This window comes from Staurois parvus, unplaced genomic scaffold (genome assembly GCF_062004578.1).
Source record: "Staurois parvus isolate SC_StPar_1 unplaced genomic scaffold, SC_StPar_1.0 ptg003253l, whole genome shotgun sequence".
In the NCBI taxonomy this organism is placed as follows: Eukaryota; Metazoa; Chordata; class Amphibia; order Anura; family Ranidae; genus Staurois; species Staurois parvus.
In genome coordinates this window covers 20,289-47,500 of record NW_028321049.1, presented here as the reverse complement: position 1 = coordinate 47,500, position 27,212 = coordinate 20,289, and the positions used below count along the sequence as shown (strand labels likewise).

The 27,212-nt window shown below is 55.5% G+C and overlaps 1 protein-coding gene across 1 annotated transcript in view; it reads right to left on the bottom strand.

The window, feature by feature from the left end:
- LOC149428417 (talin-1-like) overlaps window positions 1-24,661 on the bottom strand; it is a gene marked incomplete at its 3' end in the record, with an annotated part of 143,341 nt that extends 118,680 nt beyond the window's left edge. Inside the window, 1 exon segment of the mRNA XM_089667438.1 lies at window positions 24,544-24,661.
- Window positions 24,662-27,212: the final 2,551 nt, after the last annotated feature.

The following is a 27,212-nucleotide window of genomic DNA, read 5'->3' as shown; positions in this document are numbered from 1 at the left end:
CATGGCGGAGGAGGGGGGGGGGGGCTAGGCTACGATCCTACTATTTTGGGCATTGGTATGGTTAAGTTTGTCCCTCTCAGATTTTATCCCATACAATTGCGTAGTCCCGGCATGGGTAAATATCGGAATTTGGAAGGTGTGATTTGACCACCTTGGCATTGCAAGTGTCTACTGGTTGTAGTCCGTGGCATGACAATCCTCCGTATGGGGAAAGGACTTAGAAAGTGATAAATGGATTGTCATTCACAATGCAGACAAAGACACGTCTTTTCTGGCCCTCCCCTTTGGGATAATATGCTTCTCCTCTTCCTTAGGACTCCCTGTTATATATTGGAGGTTCTAGTTTTGGTGGAGCTTTTCTTTGCCCTATATCTGTGTGGATATGTATGGATTCTATCATCTTCTCCCGGACAGATGTGCACTCTTCGTATTTATTGTTGTGTGTATATTGATCACACATATATGTGCTCTTTATGTACATACACACTTGTTTTGGGTACATCTACTTGCTCATGATGTATCTTTTCACCTTTTAAATATTTTGTAAAAATAAAGTTTTTCCAATTTTTTCTTCTTTGTTTTTTTCCTTCTGTTTTCCTTTTCGGACACAATGGGTTGATATGTTTTACAACATTGTATGAGTGGGCGTATCCTCAGGATGGGGGAGTGCTGATGAAGACCGGAGTTCTATATTGACTAAAGCCTATAGAAGATAGAATTTTGGATTTTCTCTTTGTTATGATTAAGCACGTCATAGTGTGAAACGCGTTAGCAGCTCTGCCTATGTCCTGGTGATATTTGTATTGTATGGATCAATAAATCTATTGCTACATTTCATCGTTCCTCCGGTGTGCGGCCGACCCTTCTTCCTGTGTGCGGCCGACCCTTCTTCCGGCGTGCGGCCAACCCTTCTTCCGGCGTGCGGCCGACCCTTCTTCCGGTGTGCAGCCAACCCTTCTTCCTGTGTGCGGCCGACCCTTCTTCCGGCGTGCGGCCGACCCTTCTTCCGGTGTGCAGCCAACCCTTCTTCCGGTGTGCGGCCAGGCCTTCTTCCGGTGTGCGGCCAACCCTTCTTCCGGTGTGCAGCCAACCCTTCTTCCGGTGTGCGGCCAGGCCTTCTTCCGGTGTGCAGCCAACCCTTCTTCCGGTGTGCGGCCGACCCTTCTTCCGGTGTGCGGCCGACCCTTCTTCCTGTGTGCAGCCGACCCTTCTTCCGGTGTGCGGCCGACCCTTCTTCCTGTGTGCAGCCGACCCTTCTTCCTTTGCATTATGTGTGTTGGCGAGCCAGGGTCCGCACCTGTCTTGGTTTGATGAGGATCGTTTGCCTGAGCGGTAATTCCTTTATTCTTTGGATTTATTACCGGACAGAGCAAGAGTTCTGGGCCATGTCAGATGTAGAAGTTGTGGACTGTGTCCACCATGGATGGATGCAGAAGTTGTGGACTGTGTCCACCATGGATGGATGTAGAAGTTGTGGACTGTGTCCACCATGGATGGATGCAGAAGTTGTGGACTGTGTCCACCATGGATGGATGTAGAAGTTGTGGACTGTGTCCACCATGGATGGATGTAGAAGTTGTGGACTGTGTCAGTCATGGATGGCTGTAGATGTTGTGGACTATGTCCACCATGGATGGATGTGTCAGTCATTGATGGATGTAGAAGCTGTGGACTGTGTCCACCATGGATGGATGCAGAAGTTGTGGACTGTGTCCACCATGGATGGATGTAGAAGTTGTGGACTGTGTCCACCATGGATGGATGTAGAAGTTGTGGACTGTGTCAGGAATGGATGGCTGTAGATGTTGTGGACTATGTCCACCATGGATGGATGTGTCAGTCATTGATGGATGTTGAAGCTGTGGACTGTGTCCACCATGGATGGATGCAGAAGTTGTGGACTGTGTCCACCATGGATGGATGCAGAAGTTGTGGACTGTGTCCACCATGGATGGATGCAGAAGTTGTGGACTGTGTCCACCATGGATGGATGCAGAAGTTGTGGACTGTGTCCACCATGGATGGATGCAGAAGTTGTGGACTGTGTCCACCATGGATGGATGCAGAAATTGTGGACTGTGTCCACCATGGATGGATGCAGAAGTTGTGGACTGTGTCCACCATGGATGGATGCAGAAGTTGTGGACTGTGTCCACCATGGATGGATGCAGAAGTTGTGGACTGTGTCCACCATGGATGGATGGAGGAGCTCTGGACTGTGTCCACCATGGATGGATGGAGGAGCTCTGGACTGTGTCCACCATGGATGGATGGAGGAGCTCTGGACTGTGTCCACAGTCCTACTCCGTCACCAGGTGGAATATACATGCTGTCTGTTCCATCAGTGCAGTCGGTAACATGCTGTATCGGAGTCTGGAAGCAACAGACATCCTGTAAAATATTTTTACTCCTTTCTTGGGAGGAAGAGGAAGGACACGGCACACAGATAATAAAACCACAAGGACAGCGACACCGGAGAGCCACCACAAGGGATAATCAGCAGAACACAGCCCCCTGCTCTGGGCAGAGGTACTGACAGGAGGGCGGTGTATAGAAATCCTATTATAGACGGACAGATCACCCCATACACAACCATAAACTCCCCCATACAGAGATAGTACATGGGGTGATCCTATTGTAGATGGACAAATAACCCCCATACACAGCCGTACATTCAGTCCCAACCCCCATACAGAACTAGTACAGGGGGTTATCCTTTTATAGACGGACAGATCACCCCATACACTTAGTCCTATCCCTGCATAGAGATAGTACAGGGGGTGATCCTACTGTAGATGGTCATATCACCCCATACACTCCCCCATACAGAGATAGTACATGAGGTGATCCTATTGTAGATGGACATATCACCCCATACACTCCCCCATACAGAGATAGTACATGAGGTGATCCTATTGTAGATGGACATATCACCCCATACACTCCCCCATACAGAGATAGTACATGGAGTGATGCTATTGTAGATGGACATATCACCCCATACACTCCCCCATACAGAGATAGTACATGAGGTGATCCTATTGTAGATGGACATATCACCCCATACATTCAGTCCCATCCCTGCATAGAGGTAGTACAGGGAGTTATCCTTTTATAGACGGACATATCACCCCATACACTTAGTCCTATCCCTGCATAGAGATAGTACATTGGGTGATGCTATTGTAGATGGTCATATCACCCCATACACTCCCCCATACAGAGATAGTACATGAGGTGATCCTATTGTAGATGGACATATCACCCCATACATTCAGTCCCATCCCTGCATAGAGGTAGTACAGGGAGTTATCCTTTTATAGACGGACATATCACCCCATACACTTAGTCCTATCCCTGCATAGAGATAGTACATTGGGTGATGCTATTGTAGATGGACATATCACCCCATACACTCCCCCATACAGAGATAGTACATGAGGTGATCCTATTGTAGATGGACATATCACCCCATACACTCCCCCATACAGAGATAGTACATGGAGTGATGCTATTGTAGATGGACATATCACCCCATACATTCAGTCCCATCCCCCATACAGAACTAGTACATGGGGTGATCCTATTGTAGATGGACATATCACCCCATACATTCAGTCCCATCCCTGCATAGAGGTAGTACAGGGAGTTATCCTTTTATAGACGGACAGATCACCCCATACACTTAGTCCTATCCCTGCATAGAGATAGTACATGGGTGATGCTATTGTAGATGGACATATTACCCCATACATTCAGTCCCATCCCCCATACAGAGATAGTACATGGAGTGATGCTATTGTAGATGGACAGATCACCCCATACATTCAGTCCCATCCCCCATACAGAACTAGTACATGGGGTGATCCTATTGTAGATGGACAGATCACCCCATACAATTAGTCCCATCCATGCATAGAGATAGTACAGGGGGTGATCCTATTGTAGATGGACAGATCACCCCATACATTCAGTCCCATCCCCCATATTGAGATAGTACAGGGGGTGATCTTTTAATAAAGGAAATGATGACTGTCATACACAACCATGACTTGGAATTTAATGGGTAAGTAACGCCAAAGTGGATATTTTATTTATAGGTGGAGCCTGAAGGTGCAAGTCAGCCACTTGCTTCTAGAAAGTCTTGGACACTAACAGTGAGATCTCAGTCAGAATTCCCGAAGTTCTGTCCACCTGGGAGGCATCACCTGACTCCCACCACTCATCGTCTGAGATCCAGTCAGGACAGCAGAGGGAAGGCCGCTCTCTGCTCCTCACCTAGTCATCAGCTGAGATCCAGTCAGGACAGCAGAGGGAAGGCCGCTCTCTGCTCCTCACCTAGTCATCAGCTGAGATCCAGTCAGGACAGCAGAGGGAAGGCCGCTCTCTGCTCCTCACCTAGTCATTGTCTGAGACCCAGTCAGGACAGCAGAGGGAAGGCCGCTCTCTGCTCCTCACCTAGTCATTGTCTGAGACCCAGTCAGGACATCAGAGGGAAGACCGCTCTCTGCTCCTCTCCTAGTCATCAGATGAGATCCAGTTAGGACATCAGAGGGAAGGCCGCTCTCTGCTCCTCTCCTAGTCATCAGCTGAGATCCAGTCAGGACAGCAGAGGGAAGGCCACTCTCTGCTCCTCACCTAGTCATCAGATGAGATCCGGTCAGGTTGGCAGAGGGAAGGCCGCTCTCTGCTTCTCTTCCAGTCATTGGATGAGATCCGGTCAGGTTGGCAGAGGGAAGGCCGCTCTCTGCTCCTCTTCAAGTCATCGGCTGAGATCCAGTCAGGTTGGCAGAGGGAAATCTGTTCTGCCCTCCTCTCCGAGTCATCGGTTGAGATCCGGACAGGTTGGCAGAGGGAAGGCCACTCTCTGCTTCTCTTCCAGTCACCGGTTGAGATCCGGTCAGGTTGGCAGAGGGAAGGCAACTCTGCTTCTCTTCCAGTCATCGGTTGAGATCCGGACAGGTTGGCAGAGGGAAGGCCACTCTCTGCTTCTCTTCCAGTCATCAGATGAGATCCGGTCAGGTTGGCAGAGGGAAGGCCGCTCTCTGCTTCTCTTCCAGTCATCGGTTGAGATCCGGACAGGTTGGCAGAGGGAAGGCCGCTCTCTGCTCCCCACCTAGTCATCAGCTGAGATCCAGTCAGGACAGCAGAGGGAAGGCCGCTCTCTGCTCCCCACCTAGTCATCAGCTGAGATCCAGTCAGGACAGCAGAGGGAAGGCCGCTCTCTGCTCCTCACCTAGTCATTGTCTGAGACCCAGTCAGGACAGCAGAGGGAAGACCGCTCTCTGCTCCTCTCCTAGTCATCAGATGAGATCCAGTTAGGACATCAGAGGGAAGGCCGCTCTCTGCTCCTCTCCTAGTCATCAGCTGAGATCCAGTCAGGACAGCAGAGGGAAGGCCACTCTCTGCTCCTCACCTAGTCATCAGATGAGATCCGGTCAGGTTGGCAGAGGGAAGGCCGCTCTCTGCTTCTCTTCCAGTCATCGGATGAGATCCGGTCAGGTTGGCAGAGGGAAATCTGTTCTGCCCTCCTCTCCGAGTCATCGGTTGAGATCCGGACAGGTTGGCAGAGGGAAGGCCACTCTCTGCTTCTCTTCCAGTCACCGGTTGAGATCCGGTCAGGTTGGCAGAGGGAAGGCCACTCTCTGCTCCTCACCTAGTCATCAGATGAGATCCGGTCAGGTTGGCAGAGGGAAGGCCGCTCTCTGCTTCTCTTCCAGTCATCGGCTGAGATCCAGTCAGGTTGGCAGAGGGAAATCTGTTCTGCCCTCCTCTCCGAGTCATCGGTTGAGATCCGGACAGGTTGGCAGAGGGAAGGCCACTCTCTGCTTCTCTTCCAGTCACCGGTTGAGATCCGGTCAGGTTGGCAGAGGGAAGGCAACTCTGCTTCTCTTCCAGTCATCGGTTGAGATCCGGACAGGTTGGCAGAGGGAAGGCCGCTCTCTGCTTCTCTTCCAGTCATCAGATGAGATCCGGTCAGGTTGGCAGAGGGAAGGCCGCTCTCTGCTTCTCTTCCAGTCATCGGTTGAGATCCGGACAGGTTGGCAGAGGGAAGGCCACTCTCTGCTTCTCTTCCAGTCATCGGTTGAGATCCGGACAGGTTGGCAGAGGGAAGGCCACTCTCTGCTTCTCTTCCAGTCATCGGTTGAGATCCGGTCAGGTTGGCAGAGGGAAGGCAACTCTGCTTCTCTTCCAGTCATCGGTTGAGATCCGGACAGGTTGGCAGAGGGAAGGCCGCTCTCTGCTTCTCTTCCAGTCATCAGATGAGATCCGGTCAGGTTGGCAGAGGGAAGGCCGCTCTCTGCTTCTCTTCCAGTCATCGGTTGAGATCCGGACAGGTTGGCAGAGGGAAGGCCACTCTCTGCTTCTCTTCCAGTCATCGGTTGAGATCCGGTCAGGTTGGCAGAGGGAAGGCAACTCTGCTTCTCTTCCAGTCATCGGTTGAGATCCGGACAGGTTGGCAGAGGGAAGGCCGCTCTCTGCTTCTCTTCCAGTCATCAGATGAGATCCGGTCAGGTTGGCAGAGGGAAGGCCGCTCTCTGCTTCTCTTCCAGTCATCGGTTGAGATCCGGACAGGTTGGCAGAGGGAAGGCCACTCTCTGCTTCTCTTCCAGTCATCGGTTGAGATCCGGTCAGGTTGGCAGGGGGAAGGCAACTCTGCTTCTCTTCCAGTCATCGGTTGAGATCCGGACAGGTTGGCAGAGGGAAGGCCGCTCTCTGCTTCTCTTCCAGTCATCAGATGAGATCCGGTCAGGTTGGCAGAGGGAAGGCCGCTCTCTGCTTCTCTTCCAGTCATCAGATGAGATCCGGTCAGGTTGGCAGAGGGAAGGCAACTCTGCTTCTCTTCCAGTCATCGGTTGAGATCCGGACAGGTTGGCAGAGGGAAGGCCGCTCTCTGCTTCTCTTCCAGTCATCGGATGAGATCCGGTCAGGTTGGCAGAGGGAAGGCCGCTCTCTGCTCCTCTTCAAGCCATCGGCTGAGATCCAGTCAGGTTGGCAGAGGGAAATCTGTTCTGCCCTCCTCTCCGAGTCATCGGTTGAGATCCGGACAGGTTGGCAGAGGGAAGGCCACTCTCTGCTTCTCTTCCAGTCACCGGTTGAGATCCGGTCAGGTTGGCAGAGGGAAGGCCACTCTCTGCTTCTCTTCCAGTCATCGGTTGAGATCCGGTCAGGTTGGCAGAGGGAAGGCAACTCTGCTTCTCTTCCAGTCATCGGTTGAGATCCGGACAGGTTGGCAGAGGGAAGGCCGCTCTCTGCTTCTCTTCCAGTCATCAGATGAGATCCGGTCAGGTTGGCAGAGGGAAGGCCGCTCTCTGCTTCTCTTCCAGTCATCGGTTGAGATCCGGACAGGTTGGCAGAGGGAAGGCCACTCTCTGCTTCTCTTCCAGTCATCGGTTGAGATCCGGTCAGGTTGGCAGAGGGAAGGCAACTCTGCTTCTCTTCCAGTCATCGGTTGAGATCCGGACAGGTTGGCAGAGGGAAGGCCGCTCTCTGCTTCACTTCCAGTCATCAGATGAGATCCGGTCAGGTTGGCAGAGGGAAGGCCGCTCTCTGCTTCTCTTCCAGTCATCAGATGAGATCCGGTCAGGTTGGCAGAGGGAAGGCCGCTCTCTGCTTCTCTTCCAGTCATCGGATGAGATCCGGTCAGGTTGGCAGAGGGAAGGCCACTCTCTGCTTCTCTTCCAGTCATCGGTTGAGATCCGGTCAGGTTGGCAGAGGGAAGGCAACTCTGCTTCTCTTCCAGTCATCGGTTGAGATCCGGACAGGTTGGCAGAGGGAAGGCCGCTCTCTGCTTCTCTTCCAGTCATCAGATGAGATCCGGTCAGGTTGGCAGAGGGAAGGCCGCTCTCTGCTTCTCTTCCAGTCATCGGTTGAGATCCGGACAGGTTGGCAGAGGGAAGGCCACTCTCTGCTTCTCTTCCAGTCATCGGTTGAGATCCGGTCAGGTTGGCAGAGGGAAGGCAACTCTGCTTCTCTTCCAGTCATCGGTTGAGATCCGGACAGGTTGGCAGAGGGAAGGCCGCTCTCTGCTTCTCTTCCAGTCATCAGATGAGATCCGGTCAGGTTGGCAGAGGGAAGGCCGCTCTCTGCTTCTCTTCCAGTCATCGGTTGAGATCCGGACAGGTTGGCAGAGGGAAGGCCACTCTCTGCTTCTCTTCCAGTCATCGGTTGAGATCCGGTCAGGTTGGCAGGGGGAAGGCAACTCTGCTTCTCTTCCAGTCATCGGTTGAGATCCGGACAGGTTGGCAGAGGGAAGGCCGCTCTCTGCTTCTCTTCCAGTCATCAGATGAGATCCGGTCAGGTTGGCAGAGGGAAGGCCGCTCTCTGCTTCTCTTCCAGTCATCAGATGAGATCCGGTCAGGTTGGCAGAGGGAAGGCAACTCTGCTTCTCTTCCAGTCATCGGTTGAGATCCGGACAGGTTGGCAGAGGGAAGGCCGCTCTCTGCTTCTCTTCCAGTCATCGGATGAGATCCGGTCAGGTTGGCAGAGGGAAGGCCGCTCTCTGCTCCTCTTCAAGCCATCGGCTGAGATCCAGTCAGGTTGGCAGAGGGAAATCTGTTCTGCCCTCCTCTCCGAGTCATCGGTTGAGATCCGGACAGGTTGGCAGAGGGAAGGCCACTCTCTGCTTCTCTTCCAGTCACCGGTTGAGATCCGGTCAGGTTGGCAGAGGGAAGGCCACTCTCTGCTTCTCTTCCAGTCATCGGTTGAGATCCGGTCAGGTTGGCAGAGGGAAGGCAACTCTGCTTCTCTTCCAGTCATCGGTTGAGATCCGGACAGGTTGGCAGAGGGAAGGCCGCTCTCTGCTTCTCTTCCAGTCATCAGATGAGATCCGGTCAGGTTGGCAGAGGGAAGGCCGCTCTCTGCTTCTCTTCCAGTCATCAGATGAGATCCGGTCAGGTTGGCAGAGGGAAGGCCGCTCTCTGCTTCTCTTCCAGTCATCGGATGAGATCCGGTCAGGTTGGCAGAGGGAAGGCCGCTCTCTGCTTCTCTTCCAGTCATCGGATGAGATCCGGTCAGGTTGGCAGAGGGAAGGCCGCTCTCTGCTTCTCTTCCAGTCATCGGTTGAGATCCGGACAGGTTGGCAGAGGGAAGGCCACTCTCTGCTTCTCTTCCAGTCATCGGTTGAGATCCGGTCAGGTTGGCAGGGGGAAGGCAACTCTGCTTCTCTTCCAGTCATCGGTTGAGATCCGGACAGGTTGGCAGAGGGAAGGCCGCTCTCTGCTTCTCTTCCAGTCATCAGATGAGATCCGGTCAGGTTGGCAGAGGGAAGGCCGCTCTCTGCTTCTCTTCCAGTCATCAGATGAGATCCGGTCAGGTTGGCAGAGGGAAGGCAACTCTGCTTCTCTTCCAGTCATCGGTTGAGATCCGGACAGGTTGGCAGAGGGAAGGCCGCTCTCTGCTTCTCTTCCAGTCATCGGATGAGATCCGGTCAGGTTGGCAGAGGGAAGGCCGCTCTCTGCTCCTCTTCAAGCCATCGGCTGAGATCCAGTCAGGTTGGCAGAGGGAAATCTGTTCTGCCCTCCTCTCCGAGTCATCGGTTGAGATCCGGACAGGTTGGCAGAGGGAAGGCCACTCTCTGCTTCTCTTCCAGTCACCGGTTGAGATCCGGTCAGGTTGGCAGAGGGAAGGCCACTCTCTGCTTCTCTTCCAGTCATCGGTTGAGATCCGGTCAGGTTGGCAGAGGGAAGGCAACTCTGCTTCTCTTCCAGTCATCGGTTGAGATCCGGACAGGTTGGCAGAGGGAAGGCCGCTCTCTGCTTCTCTTCCAGTCATCAGATGAGATCCGGTCAGGTTGGCAGAGGGAAGGCCGCTCTCTGCTTCTCTTCCAGTCATCGGTTGAGATCCGGACAGGTTGGCAGAGGGAAGGCCACTCTCTGCTTCTCTTCCAGTCATCGGTTGAGATCCGGTCAGGTTGGCAGAGGGAAGGCAACTCTGCTTCTCTTCCAGTCATCGGTTGAGATCCGGACAGGTTGGCAGAGGGAAGGCCGCTCTCTGCTTCTCTTCCAGTCATCAGATGAGATCCGGTCAGGTTGGCAGAGGGAAGGCCGCTCTCTGCTTCTCTTCCAGTCATCAGATGAGATCCGGTCAGGTTGGCAGAGGGAAGGCCGCTCTCTGCTTCTCTTCCAGTCATCGGATGAGATCCGGTCAGGTTGGCAGAGGGAAGGCCACTCTCTGCTTCTCTTCCAGTCATCGGTTGAGATCCGGTCAGGTTGGCAGAGGGAAGGCAACTCTGCTTCTCTTCCAGTCATCGGTTGAGATCCGGACAGGTTGGCAGAGGGAAGGCCGCTCTCTGCTTCTCTTCCAGTCATCAGATGAGATCCGGTCAGGTTGGCAGAGGGAAGGCCGCTCTCTGCTTCTCTTCCAGTCATCGGTTGAGATCCGGACAGGTTGGCAGAGGGAAGGCCACTCTCTGCTTCTCTTCCAGTCATCGGTTGAGATCCGGTCAGGTTGGCAGAGGGAAGGCAACTCTGCTTCTCTTCCAGTCATCGGTTGAGATCCGGACAGGTTGGCAGAGGGAAGGCCGCTCTCTGCTTCTCTTCCAGTCATCAGATGAGATCCGGTCAGGTTGGCAGAGGGAAGGCCGCTCTCTGCTTCTCTTCCAGTCATCGGTTGAGATCCGGACAGGTTGGCAGAGGGAAGGCCACTCTCTGCTTCTCTTCCAGTCATCGGTTGAGATCCGGTCAGGTTGGCAGGGGGAAGGCAACTCTGCTTCTCTTCCAGTCATCGGTTGAGATCCGGACAGGTTGGCAGAGGGAAGGCCGCTCTCTGCTTCTCTTCCAGTCATCAGATGAGATCCGGTCAGGTTGGCAGAGGGAAGGCCGCTCTCTGCTTCTCTTCCAGTCATCAGATGAGATCCGGTCAGGTTGGCAGAGGGAAGGCAACTCTGCTTCTCTTCCAGTCATCGGTTGAGATCCGGACAGGTTGGCAGAGGGAAGGCCGCTCTCTGCTTCTCTTCCAGTCATCGGATGAGATCCGGTCAGGTTGGCAGAGGGAAGGCCGCTCTCTGCTCCTCTTCAAGCCATCGGCTGAGATCCAGTCAGGTTGGCAGAGGGAAATCTGTTCTGCCCTCCTCTCCGAGTCATCGGTTGAGATCCGGACAGGTTGGCAGAGGGAAGGCCACTCTCTGCTTCTCTTCCAGTCACCGGTTGAGATCCGGTCAGGTTGGCAGAGGGAAGGCCACTCTCTGCTTCTCTTCCAGTCATCGGTTGAGATCCGGTCAGGTTGGCAGAGGGAAGGCAACTCTGCTTCTCTTCCAGTCATCGGTTGAGATCCGGACAGGTTGGCAGAGGGAAGGCCGCTCTCTGCTTCTCTTCCAGTCATCAGATGAGATCCGGTCAGGTTGGCAGAGGGAAGGCCGCTCTCTGCTTCTCTTCCAGTCATCAGATGAGATCCGGTCAGGTTGGCAGAGGGAAGGCCGCTCTCTGCTTCTCTTCCAGTCATCGGATGAGATCCGGTCAGGTTGGCAGAGGGAAGGCCGCTCTCTGCTTCTCTTCCAGTCATCGGTTGAGATCCGGTCAGGTTGGCAGAGGGAAGGCAACTCTGCTTCTCTTCCAGTCATCGGTTGAGATCCGGTCAGGTTGGCAGAGGGAAGGCAACTCTGCTTCTCTTCCAGTCATCGGATGAGATCCGGACAGGTTGGCAGAGGGAAGGCCGCTCTCTGCTTCTCTTCCAGTCATCGGATGAGATCCGGTCAGGTTGGCAGAGGGAAGGCCGCTCTCTGCTTCTCTTCCAGTCATCAGCTGAGATCCGGTCAGGTTGGCAGAGGGAAATCTGTTCTGCCCTCCTCTCCGAGTCATCGGATGAGATCCGGTCAGGTTGGCAGAGGGAAGGCCGCTCTCTGCTTCTCTTCCAGTCATCGGTTGAGATCCGGACAGGTTGGCAGAGGGAAGGCCGCTCTCTGCTTCTCTTCCAGTCATCAGATGAGATCCGGTCAGGTTGGCAGAGGGAAGGCCGCTCTCTGCTTCTCTTCCAGTCATCGGATGAGATCCGGTCAGGTTGGCAGAGGGAAGGCCGCTCTCTGCTTCTCTTCCAGTCATCGGATGAGATCCGGTCAGGTTGGCAGAGGGAAGGCCGCTCTCTGCTTCTCTTCCAGTCATCGGATGAGATCTGGTATTTCCAGCCTCTCCCACACCTGACACAAATGCATCACCCCGGGGCACACATTCTGCTCCAGTCACACCCGCACTCAACAGTCAGCTTCAGGTATTCACAACGTGTACAAGGAGGGTGACTGGAGAGGAATGAGCACAAAACAGGCGTATCCTGAGGCGTGAAATCATATATGTCATCCCCGACACTTCTGTATGAACTGAATGTTCAGGATGAACTCTCCTGAGATCCGATCCGCCACAAGATCAGAACACGTACAGAGAGAACACGCAACAATCCACACACGGTGCTCACCCAACCCACAATGGTGGACCTGCAATGTCCTGTGTGAGGGATGAGGAAGGGGAATGAGAGAAGGGCGAGGAGGGGAGATGGAGAGAAGGGCGAGGAGAGGGAGACGGAGAGAAGGGCGAGGAGAGGGAGACGGAGAGAAGGGCAAGGAGAGGGAGACGGAGAGAAGGGCGAGGAGGGGAGACGGAGAGAAGGGCGAGGAGATGGAGACGGAGAGAAGGGCAAGGAGAGGGAGACGGAGAGAAGGGCGAGGAGGGGAGATGGAGACGCAGAGAAGGGCAAGGAGATGGAGGCGGAGAGAAGGGCGAGGAGATGGAGGCGGAGAAAAGGGCGAGGAGGGGAGATGGAGACGCAGAGAAGGGCGAGGAGATGGAGGCGGAGAGAAATGCGAGGAGAGGGAGACGGAGAGAAGGGCGAGGAGAGGGAGGCGGAGAGAAGGGCGAGGAGAGGGAGGCGGAGTGAAGGGCGAGGAGAGGGAGACGGAGAGAAGGGCGAGCAGAGGGAGACGGAGAGAAGGGCGAGGAGATGGAGACGGGGAGAAGGGCGAGGAGGGGAGATGGAGACGCAGAGAAGGGCGAGGAGATGGAGGCGGAGAGAAATGCGAGGAGAGGGAGACGGAGAGAAGGGCGAGGAGATGGAGGCGGAGAAAAGGGCGAGGAGGGGAGATGGAGACGCAGAGAAGGGCGAGGAGATGGAGGCGGAGAGAAATGCGAGGAGAGGGAGACGGAGAGAAGGGCGAGGAGAGGGAGGCGGAGAGAAGGGCGAGGAGAGGGAGGCGGAGAGAAGGGCGAGCAGAGGGAGACGGAGAGAAGGGCGAGCAGAGGGAGACGGAGAGAAGGGCGAGCAGAGGGAGACGGAGAGAAGGGCGAGCAGAGGGAGACGGAGAGAAGGGCGAGCAGAGGGAGACGGAGAGAAGGGCGAGCAGAGGGAGACGGAGAGAAGGGCGAGCAGAGGGAGACGGAGAGAAGGGCGAGCAGAGGGAGACGGAGAGAAGGGCGAGCAGAGGGAGACGGAGAGAAGGGCGAGCAGGGGGAGACGGAGAGAAGGGCGAGCAGGGGGAGACGGAGAGAAGGGCGAGCAGGGGGAGACGGAGAGAAGGGCGAGCAGAGGGAGACGGGGAGAAGGGCGAGCAGAGGGAGACGGGGAGAAGGGCGAGCAGAGGGAGACGGGGAGAAGGGCGAGCAGAGGGAGACGGAGAGAAGGGCGAGCAGGGGGAGACGGAGAGAAGGGCGAGGAGGGGGAGACGGAGAGAAGGGCGAGGAGGGGGAGACGGAGAGAAGGGCGAGCAGGGGGAGACGGAGAGAAGGGCGAGCAGGGGGAGACGGAGAGAAGGGCGAGCAGGGGGAGACGGAGAGAAGGGCGAGCAGAGGGAGACGGGGAGAAGGGCGAGCAGAGGGAGACGGGGAGAAGGGCGAGCAGGGGGAGACGGAGAGAAGGGCGAGCAGGGGGAGACGGAGAGAAGGGCGAGGAGGGGGAGACGGAGAGAAGGGCGAGCAGGGGGAGACGGAGAGAAGGGCGAGCAGGGGGAGACGGAGAGAAGGGCGAGGAGGGGGAGACGGAGAGAAGGGCGAGCAGGGGGAGACGGAGAGAAGGGCGAGCAGGGGGAGACGGAGAGAAGGGCGAGCAGAGGGAGACGGAGAGAAGGGCGAGCAGAGGGAGACGGAGAGAAGGGCGAGCAGAGGGAGACGGAGAGAAGGGCGAGCAGAGGGAGACGGAGAGAAGGGCGAGCAGGGGGAGACGGAGAGAAGGGCGAGCAGGGGGAGACGGAGAGAAGGGCGAGCAGAGGGAGACGGGGAGAAGGGCGAGCAGAGGGAGACGGGGAGAAGGGCGAGCAGAGGGAGACGGGGAGAAGGGCGAGCAGAGGGAGACGGAGAGAAGGGCGAGCAGGGGGAGACGGAGAGAAGGGCGAGCAGAGGGAGACGGAGAGAAGGGCGAGCAGAGGGAGACGGAGAGAAGGGCGAGGAGGGGGAGACGGAGAGAAGGGCGAGGAGAGGGAGACGGAGAGAAGGGCGAGGAGAGGGAGACGGAGAGAAGGGCGAGGAGAGGGAGACGGAGAGAAGGACGAGGAGAGGGAGACGGAGAGAAGGGCGAGGAGGGGGAGACGGAGAGAAGGGCGAGGAGAGGGAGACGGAGAGAAGGGCGAGCAGGGGGAGACGGAGAGAAAGGCGAGCAGGGGGAGACGGAGAGAAGGGCGAGGAGAGGGAGACGGGGAGAAGGGCGAGCAGAGGGAGACGGAGAGAAGGGCGAGCAGAGGGAGACGGAGAGAAGGGCGAGCAGAGGGAGACGGAGAGAAGGGCAGGGAGACGGAGAGAAGGGCGGGGAGAGGGAGACGGAGAGAAGGGCGGGGAGAGGGAGACGGAGAGAAGGGCGAGCAGAGGGAGATGGAGAAGGAGAGAAGGGCGAGGAGATGGAGACAGAGAGAAAGGCGAGGAGATGGAGAGAAGGGCGAGGAGAGGGAGACGGAGAGAAGGACGAGGAGAGGGAGATGGAAAAGGAAAGAAATGCGAGGAGAGGGAGACGGAGAGAAGGGCGAGGAGAGGGAGACGGAGAGAAGGGCGAGGAGAGGGAGACGGAGAGAAGGGCGAGGAGAGGGAGACGGAGAGAAGGGCGAGGAGAGGGAGACGGAGAGAAGGGCGAGGAGAGGGAGACGGAGAGAAGGGCGAGGAGAGGGAGACGGAGAGAAGGGCGAGGAGAGGGAGACGGAGAGAAGGGCGAGGAGAGGGAGACGGAGAGAAGGGCGAGGAGAGGGAGACGGAGAGAAGGGCGAGGAGAGGGAGACGAAGAGAAGGGCGAGGAGAGGGAGACGAAGAGAAGGGCGAGGAGAGGGAGACGGAGAGAAGGGCGAGGAGAGGGAGACGGAGAGAAGGGGAGGAGAGGGAGACGGAGAGAAGGGCGAGGAGAGGGAGACGGAGAGAAGGGCGAGGAGAGGGAGACGGAGAGAAGGGCGAGGAGAGGGAGACGAAGAGAAGGGCGAGGAGAGGGAGACGAAGAGAAGGGCGAGGAGAGGGGGACGGAGAGAAGGGCGAGGAGAGGGGGACGGAGAGAAGGGCGAGGAGAGGGAGAGAAGGGCGAGGAGAGGGAGAGAAGGGCGAGGAGAGGGAGAGAAGGGCGAGGAGAGGGAGACGCAGAGAAGGGCGAGGAGAGGGAGACGCAGAGAAGGGCGAGGAGAGGGAGACGCAGAGAAGGGCGAGGAGAGGGAGACGCAGAGAAGGGCGAGGAGAGGGAGACGCAGAGAAGGGCGAGGAGAGGGAGACGCAGAGAAGGGCGAGGAGAGGGAGACGCAGAGAAGGGCGAGGAGAGGGAGACGCAGAGAAGGGCGAGGAGAGGGAGACGCAGAGAAGGGCGAGGAGAGGGAGACGCAGAGGGAGAGAAAGGCGAGGAGACGGAGAGGGAGAGAAAGGCGAGGAGACGGAGAGGGAGAGAAGGGCGAGGAGAGGGAGAGGCAGAGAAGGGCCAGGACAGGGGGACCGAGAGAAGGGCCAGGACAGGGGGACCGAGAGAAGGGCCAGGACAGGGGGACCGAGAGAAGGGCCAGGACAGGGGGACCGAGAGAAGGGCCAGGACAGGGGGACCGAGAGAAGGGCCAGGACAGGGGGACCGAGAGAAGGGCCAGGACAGGGGGACCGAGAGAAGGGCCAGGACAGGGGGACCGAGAGAAGGGCCAGGACAGGGGGACCGAGAGAAGGGCCAGGACAGGGGGACCGAGAGAAGGGCCAGGACAGGGGGACGGAGAGAAGGGCCAGGACAGGGGGACCGAGAGAAGGGCCAGGACAGGGGGACGGAGAGAAGGGCCAGGACAGGGGGACGGAGAGAAGGGCCAGGACAGGGGGACCGAGAGAAGGGCCAGGACAGGGGGACGGAGAGAAGGGCCAGGACAGGGGGACGGAGAGAAGGGCCAGGACAGGGGGACGGAGAGAAGGGCCAGGACAGGGGGACGGAGAGAAGGGCCAGGACAGAACACATCAGTAGACAAGGAGAGCTCAGAGGACAGAGATGGCAGAGAAGGTGAAGACCAGGAAGGATAGGAAAGGGAGACAATGCCAGGAGGAGGAACAGAGGAGAGCGTGAAGGACATTGGAGGGACAGGGAGGCCGGGATGGGACTGTCACACACACTGAGTCTATAAACATACACTATATACACCGTGGGGGGGGGGGGGATAGTTACCAAGAGGATGTGTGTGAGGATGAAGCAACAGGAAGTGAGTGCGTGAGAGGAGTGTGTGATGGCCAGAGAGATGGATACACCGTATACTGTACTATACAGAGAGATGGATACACCGTATACTGTACTATACAGAGAGATGGATACACCGTATACTGTACTATACAGAGAGATGGATACACCGTATACTGTACTATACAGAGAGATGGATACACCGTATACTGTACTATACAGAGAGATGGATACACCGTATACTGTACTACAGAGAGATGGATATACCGTATACTGTACTACAGAGAGATGGATATACCGTATACTGTACTATACAGAGAGATGGATATACCGTATACTGTACTATAGAGAGATGGATACACCGTATACTGTACTATACAGAGAGATGGATATACCGTATACTGTACTATACAGAGAGATGGATATACCGTATACTGTACTATACAGAGAGATGGATATACCGTATACTGTACTATACAGAGAGATGGATACACCGTATACTGTACTATACAGAGAGATGGATACACCGTATACTGTACTATACAGAGAGATGGATACACCGTATACTGTACTATAGAGAGAGATGGATATACCGTATACTGTACTACAGAGAGATGGATATACCGTATACTGTACTATACAGAGAGATGGATATACCGTATACTGTACTATACAGAGAGATGGATACACCGTATACTGTACTATACAGAGAGATGGATATACCGTATACTGTACTACAGAGAGATGGATATACCGTATACTGTACTATACAGAGAGATGGATATACCGTATACTGTACTATACAGAGAGATGGATATACCGTATACTGTACTATACAGAGAGATGGATACACCGTATACTGTACTATACAGAGAGATGGATACACCGTATACTGTACTACAGAGAGATGGATATACCGTATACTGTACTATAGAGAGATGGATATACCGTATACTGTACTACAGAGAGATGGATATACCGTATACTGTACTATAGAGAGATGGATATACCGTATACTGTACTATACAGAGAGATGGATATACCGTATACTGTACTATACAGAGAGATGGATATACCGTATACTGTACTATACAGAGAGATGGATATACCGTATACTGTACTATACAGAGAGATGGATACACCGTATACTGTACTATACAGAGAGATGGATACACCGTATACTGTACTACAGAGAGATGGATATACCGTATACTGTACTACAGAGAGATGGATATACTGTATACTGTACTATACAGAGAGATGGATATACCGTATACTGTACTATAGAGAGAGATGGATATACCGTATACTGTACTACAGAGAGATGGATATACCGTATACTGTACTACAGAGAGATGGATATACCGTATACTGTACTACAGAGAGATGGATATACCGTATACTGTACTACAGAGAGATGGATATACCGTATACTGTACTACAGAGAGATGGATATACCGTATACTGTACTATACAGAGAGATGGATATACCGTATACTGTACTATACAGAGAGATGGATACACCGTATACTGTACTATACAGAGAGATGGATACACCGTATACTGTACTATACAGAGAGATGGATATACCGTATACTGTACTATACAGAGAGATGGATATACCGTATACTGTACTATACAGAGAGATGGATACACCGTATACTGTACTATACAGAGAGATGGATATACCGTATACTGTACTATACAGAGAGATGGATATACCGTATACTGTACTACAGAGAGATGGATATACCGTATACTGTACTATACAGAGAGATGGATACACCGTATACTGTACTACAGAGAGATGGATATACCGTATACTGTACTACAGAGAGATGGATACACCGTATACTGTACTACAGAGAGATATGGATATACCGGATGGATGGCAATCCCTCCCTCATAGCCGGGCCCGGGCAATCCCTCCCTCATAGCCGGGCCCGGGCAATCCCTCCCTCATAGCCGGGCCTGGGCAATCCCTCCCTCATAGCCGGGCCCGGGCAATCCCTCCCTCATAGCCGGGCCTGGGCAATCCCTCCCTCATAGCCGGGCCCGGGCAATCCCTCCCTCATAGCCGGGCCTGGGCAATCCCTCAAGGCCAATGGCTTTCTAAAGGCAGATTCAACCCTCCTCTCCAGAGACTTCATTTCCTCCGCCGTCACTCGCCATTGCCAAAGTATTTTCAGACATGGGGCAACATAAGCCGGGAGCTTACCATGTTGGACCCTCAGGCTCTTCACTGGCCCACCATTCTCCCAGCTCCGCAGAAAAGTCCTAAACCATGACTGAAAAATACCAACCCCCCCGGCAGTTCCTCTGATATTTTTGAAACATAATTTTGGTAGCATGCTGGCAAATAAAAGAAAACCACCATGTTGACCATACCTAGGCCACCCATCCGCCTGGAAAGGTAAGTTACAGACCTCTTACTGAGGTTCAGTCTGTTCCCCCATAACAGCTAGAAGACACAACTGTAGATCCTCGCATAGAGAGACACTGGTACACAGACAAAGCTGACATACAGAAATACCGGGATCAGGGAAGTTCTAATCAGGTCAATCCTTTCCCTGGAAGAGTTTCCAATCCTTCCAGCTGGCCACCTTGTAGCCTGCTTACCCAATGTGCAAGGCCGTAATCACCGGGACCAAATCTGATGCCTAAAACTTTAATTTCCTGCTGAGGCTCTGGGAAGGCGTCCGGAAGGGTAAAGCCTTCACCTTCCTCTCCCATCCAGAAATCCTCAGCATACGGCTTCACCACCGAGACCATCTTCTCTGCCTCAGCATACGGCTTCACCACCGAGACCATCTTCTCCGTCTCCTGCCTCAGCATAGGGCTTCACCACTGAGACCATCTTCTCCGTTCACCACGAGACCATCTTCTCCGTCTCCTGCCTCAGCATACGGCTTCACCACCGAGACCATCTTCTACGCCTCCTGCCTCAGCATACTGTTCCATCACCGAGACCATCTTCTCCGTTCACCACCGAGACCATCTTCTCCGCCGCCTGCCTCAGCATAGGGCTTCACCCCCGAGACCATCTTCTCCGCCTCCTGCCTCAGCATACGGCTTCACCACCGAGACCATCTTCTACGCCTCCTGCCTCAGCATACTGTTCCATCACCGAGACCATCTTCTCCGTTCACCACCGAGACCATCTTCTCCGCCGCCTGCCTCAGCATAGGGCTTCACCCCCGAGACCATCTTCTCCGCCTCCTGCCTCAGCATAGGGCTTCACCACCGAGACCATCTTCTCCGCCTCCTGCCTCAGCATATGGCTTCACCGAGACCATCTTCTCCGTCTCCTGCCTCAGCATAGGGCTTCACCACCGAGACCATCTTCTCCGTCTCCTGCCTCAGCATAGGGCTTCACCACCGAGACCATCTTCTCCGTCCCGGAGAATGAAACACACACGTTGTCAGCACAGGCCATGATCCTCAGAGGAGGCTCCCCAGTGATGTCCACAGGCACTCCGCACAACGACCTGCACTCTAACCTTGAAGGGATCCATTACAAACACGTACAGCAGAGGACACCAGACACCCCTCATGTACACCTCAGTCTACTTCAAAGGACCAACCGATCCAATCACAGAACGATGGTCAACCTCTGAAATGAACAAAGCATGTCCCTCTATAGTGTGTAGTTACCTCCATCTACAGTGTGATTTGTGTCTACTCTCCCCTTCCTCTGCTATCTCCATGAGCCACTCCAGGCAGTCTATGCCTACGCCAGCCAATCCCAGGAGAAGGCCACACCCTCTTCTAGTGCCCAACACATGACTGACAGCCTCAGGTATGCATGTTTCTCTAAGAGACTGTGCAGAGGGGGGTGTCCATTCCTTCCACATCCCCACCCCCTGCCCTCTGGAGCTCAGAAATGCTGTGTTAAATGTGTGCTTTGAATGGCCGCATATACACAGGTACAACTTATGTAGGAGGATTTGTTTCCTCTTTGTGTATCACTCAGCATTGGTCGGTATGAGGAGATATCAGTCGGCATTGGTCGGTATGAGGAGACATCAGTCAGCATTGGTCGGTATGAGGAGACATCCATCGGCATTGGTCGGTATGAGGAGACATCCATCGGCATTGGTCGGTATGAGGAGACATCAGTCAGCATTGGTCGGTATGAGGAGACATCAGTCAGCATTGGTCGGTATGAGGAGACATCAGTCAGCATTGGTCGGTATGAGGAGACATCAGTCAGCATTGGTCGGTATGAGGAGACATCAGTCAGCATTGGTCGGTATGAGGAGACATCAGTCAGCATTGGTCGGTATGAGGAGACATCGGTCGGCATTGGTCGGTATGAGGTGGCATTGGTCGGTATGAGGTGATATCGGTCGGCATTGGTCGGTATGAGGTGATATCGGTCGGCATTGGTCGGTATGAGGTGATATCGGTCGGCATTGGTCGGTATGAGGTGATATCGGTCGGCATTGGTCGGTATGAGGAGATATCGGTCGGCATTGGTCGGTATGAGGTGATATCGGTCGGCATTGGTCGATATGAGGTGATATCGGTCGGCATTGGTCGGTATGAGGAGATATTGGTCGGTATGAGGAGATATCGGTCGGCATTGGTCGGTATGAGGAGATATCGGTCGGCATTGGTCGGTATGAGGTGATATCGGTCGGCATTGGTCGGTATGAGGAGATATCGGTCGGTATGAGGAGATATCGGTCGGTATGAGGTGATATCGGTCGGTATGAGGAGATATCGGTCGGCATGAGGAGATATCGGTTGGCATTGGTCGGTATGAGGTGATATCGGTCGGCATTGATTGGTATGAGGTGATATCGGTCGGCATTGATTGGTATGAGGAGATATCGGTTGGTATGAGGTGATATCGGTCGGTATGAGGAGATATCGGTCGGCATGAGGTGATATCGGTCGGCATTGGTCGGTATGAGGTGATATCGGTCGGCATTGGTCGGTATGAGGTGATATCGGTCGGCATTGGTCGGTATGAGGTGATATCGGTCGGTATGAGGTGATATCGGTCGGTATGAGGAGATATCGGTCGGCGTCGGTCGGTATGAGGAGGTGTTGGTCGGTGTGAGATGATGTCGGTCATTATCGGTCGGTGTGAGATGATGTCGGTCATTATCGGTCGGTGTGAGGTGATTGTCGGTCATTATCGGTCGCTGTGAGGTGATTGTCGGTCATTATCGGTCGCTGTGAGGCGATTGTCGGTCATTATCGGTCGCTGTGAGGTGATTGTCGGCCATTACCGGTCAGTGTGAGGTGATTGTCGGTCATTACCGGTCAGTGTGAGGTGATTATCGGTCGGTGTGAGGTGATTGTCGGTCGGTGTGAGGTGATTGTCGGTCGGTGTGAGGTGATTGTCGGTCGCTGTGAGGTGATTGTCGGTCGCTGTGAGGTGATTGTCGGTCGCTGTGAGGTGATTGTCGGTCGCTGTGAGGTGATTGTCGGTCGCTGTGAGGTGATTGTCGGTCATTATCGGTCGCTGTGAGGCGATTGTTGGTCATTATCGGTCGCTGTGAGATGATGTCAGTCATTATCGGTCGGTGTGAGGTGATTGTCGGTCATTATCGGTCGCTGTGAGGTGATGTCGGCCATTATCGGTCGCTGTGAGGTGATGTCGGTCATTATCGGTCGCTGTGAGGTGATTGTCGGTCATTATCGGTCGCTGTGAGGTGATTGTCGGTCATTATCGGTCGCTGTGAGGTGACTGTCGGTCATTATCGGTCGCTGTGAGGTGATTGTCGGTCATTATCGGTCGCTGTGAGGTGATTGTCGGTCATTATCGGTCGCTGTGAGGTGATTGTCGATCATTATCGGTCGCTGTGAGGTGATTGTTGGTCATTATTGGTTGCTGTGAGGTGATTGTCGGTGTGAGGCAATGTCGGTCATTAACGGTCGCTGTGAGGTGATTGTCGGTCATTATCGGTCGCTGTGAGGTGATTGTCGATCATTATCGGTCGCTGTGAGGCGATTGTCGATCATTATCGGTCGCTGTGAGGTGATGTCGGTCATTATCGGTCGCTGTGAGGTGATTGTCGGCCATTACCGGTCAGTGTGAGGTGACTGTCGGTCATTACCGGTCAGTGTGAGGTGATTATCGGTCGGTGTGAGGTGATTGTCGGTCGGTGTGAGGCGATTGTCGGTCGCTGTGAGGTGATTATCGGTCATTATCGGTCGCTGTGAGGTGATTGTCGGTCGGTGTGAGGTGATTGTCGGTCATTATCGGTCGCTGTGAGGTGATTGTCGGTCATTATTGGTCGCTGTGAGGTGATTGTCGGTCATTATCGGTCGCTGTGAGGCGATGTCGGTCATTATCGGTCGCTGTGAGGTGATTGTCGGTCATTATCGGTCGCTGTGAGGTGATTGTCGGTCATTATCGGTCGCTGTGAGGTGATGTCGGTCATTATCGGTCGCTGTGAGGTGATGTCGGTCATTATCGGTCGCTGTGAGGTGATGTCGGTCATTATCGGTCGCTGTGAGGTGATTGTCGGTCATTATCGGTCGCTGTGAGGCGATGTCGGTCATTATCGGTCGCTGTGAGGCGATGTCGGTCATTATCGGTCGATGTGAGGTGAATGTCGGTCATTATCGGTCGCTGTGAGGTGATGTCGGTCATTATCGGTCGCTGTGAGGTGATGTCGGTCATTATCGGTCGCTGTGAGGTGATGTCGGTCATTATCGGTCGCTGTGAGGTGATTGTCGGTCATTATCGGTCGCTGTGAGGTGATGTCGGTCATTATCGGTCGCTGTGAGGTGATGTCGGTCATTATCGGTCGCTGTGAGGTGATTGTCGGTCATTATCGGTCGCTGTGAGGTGATGTCGGTCATTATCGGTCGCTGTGAGGTGATGTCGGTCATTATCGGTCGCTGTGAGGTGATGTCGGTCATTATCGGTCGCTGTGAGGTGATGTCGGTCATTATCGGTCGCTGTGAGGTGATGTCGGTCATTATCGGTCGCTGTGAGGTGATGTCGGTCATTATCGGTCGCTGTGAGGTGATTTCGGTCATTATCGGTCGCTGTGAGGTGATTGTCGGTCATTATCGGTCGCTGTGAGGTGATGTCGGTCATTATCGGTCGCTGTGAGGTGATGTCGGTCATTATCGGTCGCTGTGAGGTGATGTCGGTCATTATCGGTCGCTGTGAGGTGATTGTCGGTCATTATCGGTCGCTGTGAGGTGATGTCGGTCATTATCGGTCGCTGTGAGGCGATGTCGGTCATTATCGGTCGCTGTGAGGTGAATGTCGGTCATTATCGGTCGCTGTGAGGTGATGTCGGTCATTATCGGTCGCTGTGAGGTGATGTTGGTCATTATCGGTCGCTGTGAGGTGATGTTGGTCATTATCGGTCGCTGTGAGGTGATGTTGGTCATTATCGGTCGCTGTGAGGTGATTGTCGGTCATTATCGGTCGCTGTGAGGTGATGTCGGTCATTATCGGTCGCTGTGAGGTGATGTCGGTCATTATCGGTCGCTGTGAGGTGATGTCGGTCATTATCGGTCGCTGTGAGGTGATTGTCGATCATTATCGGTCGCTGTGAGGTGATGTCGGTCATTATCGGTCGCTGTGAGGCAATGTCGGTCATTACGAAGTGATAATTGTAGATGCTATGAATGGTATTGATCGGCAGATGGTAACATATCAGTCAGTGTGAGGTAATAACGTTCATTATCGGCCGGTGTCAGTCGGGATGTTAACATATTGGTCAGTATTTGGTGATATCGGTTGTTATGAGGTAATATTGGTCATTATAGGTCAGTACGAGGAGATATCGGTCGATATGAAGTGACATATCGGACGATATCCGGTCGAGAGAAGTTGGGGGTCTGTGAGGTAAAAGTTGTGCCGGGACCCCCGGTACCCCCTCCTCCCCCATCACACTCTCTCTCCTCCCCCTCCCACACACACCGTACACCGAGGGGAGAGGGGGAGGAGTCTCACACACACCGGGCTCTCCCGGGACCGGCACTCACCGCTCCGCCGTCCTCTCCGGACTTCTCTCACTGCCGACCCCGCCCGGGATCCGCTCTATACCGCGTACCTACCGCTAGGGGCGCTCTTCCCTCCATTACCACCTCCCGCCGAAAGGAGCCGCTGTGCGCTCTACGCTCTACGCTCCGCTGCCCGCCGGAAGCCGCTTCCCGCTCTGTGGTGTGCGAGGCAAGACCTGCCAGGAGTAGAGATGGCGGAGGATTTTTGTAGCTGTGTACGGAGAGCGCAGACCTGCCAGGAGTAGAGATGGCGGAGGATTTTGTAGCTTTATACGGAGAGCGCAGACCTGCCAGGAGTAGAGATGGCAGCACACCTGTATAGACTGTCCTCCCTCTCTGTATCTATAGTGGGCGCTGTGTGATCTGTTATATTTTGGGGGATAAGCTGACAGGAGGGACCCTGATCCTCCCCCATACATATCTATGTCAGGGGTCACTGAGCTCTTCCCACCTCAGGGGCCCCAATCACAGAGAGCAGGAATATGGTGCCGCTTCAAGGCCTGTCCCCTATATGGTGAGTATAGAGGGGGAGGATTCCATGACTGGAGGGGGGAGGGGAATAGAGGAGATCCTTCCATTGCGCCTCCTCCGGTATGGTTTCCCCTCCAGCAAGGAGAATGGTGAGCAGCACAGGGATGATATCACTGAATCGCCCTCCTAATGGGTGACAACACCACTCAGGGATCTCCCACTGCACATATACAGCCATGAGGATACAGAACATGGTTTCTAGGCGTGGGAAGCGCTCTCCTGTCGGGAGCGTCTAGGCGCGGGAAGCGCTCCGGTATCGGGAGCGTCTAGGCGGGGGAAACGCTCCCCTATCGGGAGGGTCTAGGCGCGGGAAGCGCTCCGCTATCGGGAGGGTCTAGGCGCGGGAAGCGCTCTGCTATCGGGAGCGTCTAGGCGCGGGAAATGCTCCCCTATCGGGAGCGTCTAGGCGCGGGAAGCGCTCCGCTATCGGGAGGGTCTAGGCGCGGGAAGCGCTCCGCTATCGGGAGGGTCTAGGCGCGGGAAGCGCTCCGCTATCGGGAGGGTCTAGGCGCGGGAAGCGCTCTGCTATCGGGAGCGTCTAGGCGCGGGAAATGCTCCCCTATCGGGAGCGTCTAGGCGCGGGGAGCGTCTAGGCGCGGTAAGCACTCTGCTATCGGTAGCGTCTAGGCGTGGGAAGCGCTCCGCTATCGGGAGCGTCTGGGTGCGGGAAGCGCTCCCCTGTCGGGAGCGTCTAGGCGCGGGAAGCGCTCCCCTGTCGGGAGCGTCTAGGCGCGGGAAGCGCTCCCCTATCGGGAGCGTCTAGGCGCGGGAAGCGCTCCCCTATCGGGAGCGTCTAGGCGCGGGAAGCGCTCCCCTATCGGGAGCGTCTAGGCGCGGGAAGCGCTCCCCTATCGGGAGCGTCTAGGCGCGGGAAGCGCTCCCCTATCGGGAGCGTCTAGGCGCGGGAAGCGCTCCCCTATCGGGAGCGTCCAGGCGCGGGAAGCGCTCCCCTATCGGGAGCGTCCAGGCGCGGGAAGCGCTCCCCTATCGGGAGAGTCCAGGCGCGGTAAGCGCTCCGCTATCGGGAGAGTCCAGGCGCGGGAAGCGCTCCCCTATCGGGAGCGTCTAGGCGCGGGAAGCGCTCCGCTATCGGGAGCGTCTAGGCGCGGGAAGCGCTCCGCTATCGGGAGCGTCTAGGCGCGGGAAGCGCTCCGCTATCGGGAGCGTCTAGGCGGGGGAAACGCTCCCCTATCGGGAGCGTCCAGGCGCGGGAAATGCTCCCCTATCGGGAGCGTCCAGGCGCGGGGAGCGTCTAGGCGCGGTAAGCACTCTGCTATCGGTAGCGTCTAGGCGTGGGAAGCGCTCCGCTATCGGGAGCGTCTAGGCGCGGGAAGCGCTCCCCTGTCGGGAGCGTCTAGGCGCGGGAAGCGCTCCCCTGTCGGGAGCGTCTAGGCGCGGGAAGCGCTCCCCTGTCGGGAGCGTCTAGGCGCGGGAAGCGCTCCCCTGTCGGGAGCGTCTAGGCGCGGGAAGCGCTCCCCTATCGGGAGCGTCTAGGCGCGGGAAGCGCTCCCCTATCGGGAGCGTCTAGGCGCGGGAAGCGCTCCCCTATCGGGAGCGTCTAGGCGCGGGAAGCGCTCCGCTATCGGGAGCGTCTAGGCGGGGGAAACGCTCCGCTATCGGGAGCGTCTAGGCGGGGGAAACGCTCCGCTATCGGGAGCGTCTAGGCGGGGGAAACGCTCCCCTATCGGGAGCGTCTAGGCGGGGGAAACGCTCCCCTATCGGGAGCGTCTAGGCGCGGGAAACGCTCCGCTATCGGGAGCGTCTAGGCGCGGGAAGCGCTCCGCTATCGGGAGCGTCTAGGCGCGGGAAGCGCTCCGCTATCGGGAGCGTCTAGGCGCGGGAAGCGCTCCGCTATCGGGAGCGTCTAGGCGGGGGAAACGCTCCCCTATCGGGAGCGTCTAGGCGGGGGAAACGCTCCCCTATCGGGAGCGTCTAGGCGGGGGAAACGCTCCCCTATCGGGAGCGTCTAGGCGGGGGAAACGCTCCCCTATCGGGAGCGTCTAGGCGGGGGAAACGCTCCCCTATCGGGAGCGTCTAGGCGGGGGAAACGCTCCCCTATCGGGAGCGTCTAGGCGCGGGAAACGCTCCCCTATCGGGAGCGTCCAGGCGCGGGGAGCGTC